This window comes from Scomber scombrus, chromosome 9 (genome assembly GCF_963691925.1).
Source record: "Scomber scombrus chromosome 9, fScoSco1.1, whole genome shotgun sequence".
In the NCBI taxonomy this organism is placed as follows: Eukaryota; Metazoa; Chordata; class Actinopteri; order Scombriformes; family Scombridae; genus Scomber; species Scomber scombrus.
The window spans coordinates 28,949,674-28,955,683 of record NC_084978.1 but is presented as its reverse complement, the minus strand read 5'-3'; the positions used below and the strand labels follow the sequence as shown (position 1 = coordinate 28,955,683).

Sequence of the window (6,010 nt, the reverse complement as noted above, 5' to 3'; positions counted from 1 at the left end):
ATCCTATAACGCAATTTCCTCAAGTAATAACACCAGGATCACTTTTAATGTAATGTAATAAATAATAAATACACATTACAGTTTGAACGGGTACACATTCAACACATTTTTATTTCCTTTGTATCAGTCTAACTGTTGTATCAAATGTTTCATTTGTTATATTTATTATATACACAGTTAGTACATGTACACTATGTAGTGCAATGCCTTGACTTTCTCTCCTGGGAGCATTTTCTATCATTTAAATGATGTGTCTTATGGTTTTATAAATGTGTTGAATAAATTGACTCTTTTCACTTCTATTTGGGTTGCAACTAAACACATTTTTTTCATTCTGTCCACTATCTTATTTAAGCCTATCTGTTCTGCAGGCTGTCATGTGACAAGAGTGTTCTGGTTGAGATGAGGGGATTGACACTGGGCAACAGTGCCAATCGTCTGTGCTCCTACCTGGCAGAGCAGCACCTGTCAGCCTGGATGGCTTGGCACGTGTGGGGCGCAGGAGACAGAGCGTCTCATGGTGGAGGTTCTGGAGCAAATCAGATCACACCCAGTGCCGCTACGTGTCCTGCATCCAGGATCCACCAGGGCTGCAGCTTTATACCAGGACAGGCCAGGTGAACAGGCCAGAAGACCATGGGAGGGCTCAACCTGCCTGTCTATTATACTGTGCCCGCAGCTCCACCTCAACAGGTTCATCCTGGTAAGTGTTTGAAACCTGAAAACACAAGTAAATCTATTGTGTTTCTTGGTTCTTGCCTCACTCCTCTGTGTTATGGTCCTGGCACCAATGTCAGTGAAATGAACTTCTAGTTCTACCTGCTGGGGGGGGGCTGACCAGGTGGAATGAAGACTACAGTGGAGGAGGGGGAAGTCAGCAGCAGTGGAACTACATCAGCCAAGATCTGGACCCTGTCAACCAGCTGACCCAATCACTGTACAGGAAAAGACTGGTTAACAGTTACACTCAGCCACAGGAGTACATTGGTAACTACTGAGGGAAATACACACACACACATACACCTGCAAGACATGCTGGATGACCCCAATGTACTAAAAGAGGAGCAGCTGCAGGTGGCACAAAGTGAAGAGAAGGAAAGGGGTCAGGAGCATTAGGTAGAAGGGGGTAATGAGGGCTTTCAGGAATACCTGTTTGACACAGATTTCCTGCCAGACACCTCAAAGCCTCCACAGCCTGTGACCTTTCAGCCAGCTGATCTCCAGCATGAAGCAGAGCAGGTCAATGATCATTTAACCTTTCTTCATCAACTCCATCACTGCCATCCTCAAACCAACCTGATGAATGACTGTTTTCATATGTCCTCTGTAGGAGTACGTTGGCCTTCATGGCTTCCCGGCATACCAGCATGTACTGAACCAGGCCTTGTGGGAAAAATTCCTAGAGGGAGACAAGGGCCCTGTGGGCTATCCACCATGGTACATGGACTGTCTCACCCAGGGGAGATTCAAGAAGGTCAAGTCTACCCACGCACCCACTGACATCACTGTGTGGTTGGAGAGCATGAAAAGGTACATGATATTACACAGGTCAGTGAAGGGGCTCTGCTGACTCCACATCCTGTTTCTCTGTAGATGTGTCTTCTAGATGTGTTGTACTACTGTGGTTAACCAAAGTACATGTTCTGTTCCTCCTCACACAGCTCAATGAATACATCAGAGAACAAGTCCTATTTTTCCCTGGACACGTACAACGAGTATGACTCTAGTTCCAATTGTGCCCAGGATCCCACTTCATATACATCCGATGGATCCTTGGTCTTGACAGTTCTCTACCACACGCTGTTTATGTCTGCAAGGTATGTTCAAAAAGGCCTGAATCTTAAAAAGAAAAGGAAATATAAATCACTATCTTGACACATTTGAAGGCACTTTGTAAGCATTTAACTGAAACCGTTACATGCAACAGTTAGATATGTGCAACATTTCAGTTTTACAGTTTGTCACAAGCAATATAAGAACCCCAAATATATAAAACTAATTATGACAATTGATTTCACAGGCAACACCACAGTTATCTGGATTCTCCTCCGGTACATAAAGATGAAGACGATGACGGACGTATGCCTCCTCAACCTGGCCATGTCTGACGGGGGGGGGGTTATATAATTGGGGAATTATTCTGCTAAAAAGCAAGAAGAGATCCTGTTTTCCATGATAATAGCAGCTGTCCCCATGCAGGTGATGTGTGAGACAGCTAAACAGAGACCGTCGTTGTGTCTGGTTAAGCTTCATGTAACATCCAGTTTCAATTTCTGCTTTTCTGAACAGTTGGGATTCTACAGTGGGACTTTGTTTGTGACTCTTATGAGTGTGTACCGCTACCTGGCCATCGTCTGCGCTGTGGCAGCCATGCGAACCCGAACACTTCGATATGGAATCACAGCCAGCATCACAATCTGGCTTATAGCTGTCATCATGGCAACCCCTCATGTCAGATTTGCCTCCATAGAAGACGATGACGGCTCCTTCAAGTGCCACTCCCTGAGGAGTGGCAGCGGTTTTGGAAGATGCCGCAAAACATTTTACTCTGCCTCCCCATCATGATTTTCTGTTATGTGAATATCCTTGTTGTGCTGTCCAAGTCCAGGAACTCCAAAAAGGACAGAGCTGTGAACTGATCTTCACTGTTGTGTGTTTGTTTGTGTTGTGCTGGGTGCCTTACAACGTCATAGTTTTCCTTCAGACACTGGAGATTGTTGAAATCCTGATCGACTGTGAGGTTTCAAGATCTATCATCTCTGCAATGTGTTTTGCTTAATAGTTTAATAGGCTGTTATTAGAATGAACCGGGGAATCCGTGTCCACCATGAAAGAGGATTCCCATTGATTTTACATTGGTATTGTTTCCGTGATGGGGACACGTAAATTTGACACATTGCGTGTACCCACCACGGAATTCAGTGTTAACAGGGGTCGTGCCCCTGTCACGTATTTCTGTGAGATCAGGTTGAGCACTGTGTTGGTCATGCAGGTCACATAAGTCATACGCCCCAGCTGTTGGCGCTGATTGAATCAGCATTCCTTATCTACGGTGGCCGACAAGGGCCAAACGCACTGCAACGGCCAAACGCGTCTCCGTTAAGGAAAACAGCTTCAAGTACAGAAACGATTCAAATGTACAAACTCAAACACAAGTCTAAACGAGGTGCAAAAAGAGAAACGTGTTGCAAATGAAAAAACGCGCTGCAAAAAACAAAGACAAATGCAGCATCATCAAACGCGCTGCAAATAGAGAAACGATGCAGAGCACTAAACGATTCAAACCAAGAAACCTTCTTCAAAAGCAAAACGCTTCATAGCCGGTCACTGCTCCAAACCTGCAGGGGGCGCTCGGGATGCAGAGAGACAGAACAGCTGACTGAACAGCTGACTGAACGGTGTTTCAGCGGGAACGGTAATGTGATTTTTATTTGATTATATTTGTATGTTATGTTTATATCACTGTACAACGCACATTACTCGACAGGTTTTTTTTGTTATTGTAGTTTACATCAGACTCTACAAGGCTGCACATTTGCATGTAGATTAGCCTGCTTAATAAAATGATTAGAGATTGATATAATCTGATCTGTAATCTAATCTGTTTACCTGCACTGGTGCTAGGTTGTGCAACATCAATTTGTGCACGAGTGGCAGGTGTCTCCTCATTGACATGCTTTAAAAAAGTTAGATTTTTGCCACATGCACAGCAAAAAGCAGGGAAAGCTGCAAGCGCAGATCCACAGAATGGACAGTACATCTGCAAAAGGAAAGGACAGGGTTTAGGTATGGAAGACTGTGATAAGAGGGCTTTTTTAATGTACTATTAAAGCGGGTGCTTATATCAATCTCTAATCATTTTATTAAGCAGGCTAATCTACATGCAAATGTGCAGCCTTGTAGAGTCTGATGTAAACTACAATAAAAAAAAAACCGTCACGTAATGTGCGTTGTACAGTGATATAAACATAACATACAAATATAATCAAATAAAAATCACATTACCGTTCCCGCTGAAACACCGTTCAGTCAGCTGTTCAGTCAGCTGTTCTGTATCTCTGCATCCCGAGCGCCCCCTGCAGTTTTGGAGCAGTGACCGGCTATGAAGCGTTTTGCTTTTGAAGAAGGTTTCTTGGTTTGAATCGTTTAGTGCTCTGCATCGTTTCTCTATTTGCAGCGCGTTTGATGATGCTTCATTTGTCTTTGTTTTTTGCAGCGCGTTTTTTCATTTGCAACACGTTTCTCTTTTTGCACCTCGTTTAGACTTGTGTTTGAGTTTGTACATTTGAATCGTTTCTGTACTTGAAGCTGTTTTCCTTAACGGAGACGCGTTTGGCCGTTGCAGTGCGTTTGGCCCTTGTCGGCCACCATATTTATCAGTCACACACCAATCACAGGCATTCTCACAACTCCTTCCTACACTGATCCTTGCTACACCGATGCTGACACTCATGCTGCTGCTGGCAGAACTTGCCTTCACTACCTTAGCCTCCCACTCTGTAGTTCAGGGTCTCAATGTGGCTCAAAGGTCAATCTTGAATTCATGTCTTGCCTTAGGCCAACTCTGTATAGGGGGTTTTGATAAAGGGAATAAAAAAAATTAAACTAATACAATTATTTTTATTTGTTTGATGAAGGTAATAAAACAATTAACATAATTACAGGGTTTTTATTAATTTCATAAATTCAATGAACCAAGAAAAGAGAAAGTTAAACACCATCATTCCAGCCACTTTCAACCCAATTTTTTGGCCATTTTTTGACCTTGACAACCAGGGGCCTCTAGACGATCCTTATACATCTTACATTTTGTTTTTTGTTTTTTTGTTCTGTACTATTGCAACACTTCTTCAACACACTTCACTTCTGCCTCAACCAAAAAATCTATTGCTCGGCTCCAGATTGTACAAAAATCGGCTGCCAGGCTTTTAGCAAGATGACACCTGTTTTAGCCTCCTTGCACTTGCTCCCAATATGTTTAGAATTGATTTTCATGGCCCTTTATGGCCCCTCTCCATGCTATATATCTGACCTCTTGGCCACATATGAGCTGGTACGTAGCCTGAGTCCTTTGGCAGAGGTCTAAACTAGAGGTGGCGTAGAATTCACAGTCCGAGCCCTGAAGCTATGGAACAAGCTGCCTGAGGAAATTAGGTCAGCAGAATCAGTGACCTCTTTTAAATCTTTTTTTAAAACATACTTTTATCAGAGAGCTTTTCCTGATTTTACTTGATTTTTATTGACTGCCCTTTTGCTGGCAGAACTGTAATTTGTTTTATTTGCTTTGTTTTTATGAACTGCTTGTATTAAAGTTGCCTTGTGTGACGCACTTTGTAACGTGGGTTTAGAAAAGTACTCTATAAACACTATAAATAAAGATTATTATAATCATTAACCAGTAGGCTTCAGGGGCCACCACTCCCATTCTTTCATGTATGTTAACGATTTGGGAATTACATCACTGTGAACAGTACATTAATGATGTAATCTGACGCAACTGCAGCACTATGGAGGCATATTTTACACCCACATTCATGGGCCATTTTTAATATGTTGCACACATTAGAGCGTCATCATTACTCACTTTACACCTACATGTTGAACTGATCTTGCTTCCAGCGTTCCCAGTGACTTTAGTTTATAAAACAGGCCTGAAGTTTCTAAATGTGTGTAGGAAGGAAAGAATATTAAGATGAAACCCAGCAAGCTGTGGAGTAAAGCAGATGAATGTTTACCAATTACCAGCATCTTGATGCCTTAATGTGTGTTAGAAAAGTTAATTATAGGCTCTGGAGTCTGACTCATATGTTGTGATATTAGAGTGAGATCTGGTTTTGGTATTTCTACAAAAAGCTGATTTCAGATTGCTATAAAGAAAATATTAGAAGTAAATGACACTTAGGGTATTTAAGGGTTAAGTTTATAGCCAATAATTAATGAGAACATTATGACACTATCAATGTTTTGAAACCTCCACGTGCCCCCAGCTATCAATCATCAACCCATTTAT

General features: G+C 42.3%; 1 pseudogene; it reads left to right on the top strand.

Moving 5' to 3' along the window:
- Positions 1-636: 636 nt before the first annotated feature.
- Positions 637-2,779, top strand: LOC133986351 (C-C chemokine receptor type 2-like; annotated as a pseudogene).
- Positions 2,780-6,010: the final 3,231 nt, after the last annotated feature.